Source organism: Otolemur garnettii, unplaced genomic scaffold, assembly GCF_000181295.1.
Source record: "Otolemur garnettii isolate 467f Iridium unplaced genomic scaffold, OtoGar3 scaffold00016, whole genome shotgun sequence".
Lineage (NCBI taxonomy): Eukaryota > Metazoa > Chordata > Mammalia > Primates > Galagidae > Otolemur > Otolemur garnettii.
This window is the reverse complement of record NW_003852411.1, coordinates 1,059,282-1,060,621: the sequence shown is the minus strand read 5'-3', so window position 1 is coordinate 1,060,621 and position 1,340 is coordinate 1,059,282.

The window sequence follows — 1,340 nt, the reverse complement described above, 5'->3', positions numbered from 1 at the left end:
AATTTAAAAAGCAATTTTTCAGATGAAAATATAACTTTGTGGGTTTAGTCATATTTACCACAAGTTAATAGGATATTTTAGGGCATATTGACAAGTGCTTTTAAAGTGTATGAATACTTTCGGTAAGTATGCAGTGGGATAATTAAAATAATATGGATGCCCTTCGGAGTTCAACACTGTGATTCAGTGGAACACAGAGGACAGTGGCACTTTCTTCCTTTATGCCACAGCTTAGAAATTAGACGTCAAATCATTTTATTTTAGAAAAGAAATGGTTACCAAATTGGAAAAAATTCTCTTATGTCAATGTTAGAGAATTAAACAGGCTGAGGGCTCTTATTATAATGATAACTGGCAAATATTAACAGATCACATTTAGATGTAATCTCATAAATAGGCTATGCAGTACTTGACCCAATTTTAACTGAAACTACTTAGGATGTATTTCTAACGTAAAGAATACCACTTCCCTCTCATTGACAGGAAAATCAAACAACTTATTAATAGTCAAGCATACTCTCAAATGTTTATATCTCATATTCTAATGAGATAAGATGAATTGGTGGAACAGTGAGATTACATGCAAGTGAAATGATGGCTAAATTTTCTATCTCCTCAGGATATTCTGAGTTATGTACCCTTGAACTTTTTTCTTTATCCCTAATCTTTCTAGGTTCAATCTTAATCTTGTCAGCTACTCTTTGCTTTCTCTTGTCTACTTTCACAGAAAGCAATAATTGCAGTTGTGATGCAATGCAAAGAATTTCAAACTTTTACTCAAGCACTAGAAACCTTTTTAATCCCCTAAATGAAGCTTTTTGAAAATTCTATGCAAACCATAGAAAAAGAGAACCAAAGATTACTTCTGCTTAGCCCTTGCTCCCATTAGCAGCCTTTTATGAACTCTGAGAAGAAATCTATTGTTTTTAGTACTCAAGAAAGTATTCTATGATGGTTGCCAGAGACTGGGAAGGGTAGTGGGGAGAGGGGGATAAAGTGAGGATGGTTAATGGGTACAAAAATATATAACAGATAGAATGAACAATATTTGAGTGCACAGCAGTGTGACTATAATCAGCATTGCATTAGGGTATGCTTTAAAATAAGTAAAGAGTGGAATTGGAATGTGTCTAATGTAAAGACATAATAAATATGAGAAATGCCTGAGGTGATGGGCACGGCAATCAATCTCATTTGATTAATTCATATTGTAGGCCTGAATGAAAACATCACATGTACCCTATGAATATATACAGTAGAACTTCCATAGTTGACCACCACTCAATATTGTCTATCTCCTTAAGTTGACCTAATTTTCTTAGTCTGGACATGCAAAATGG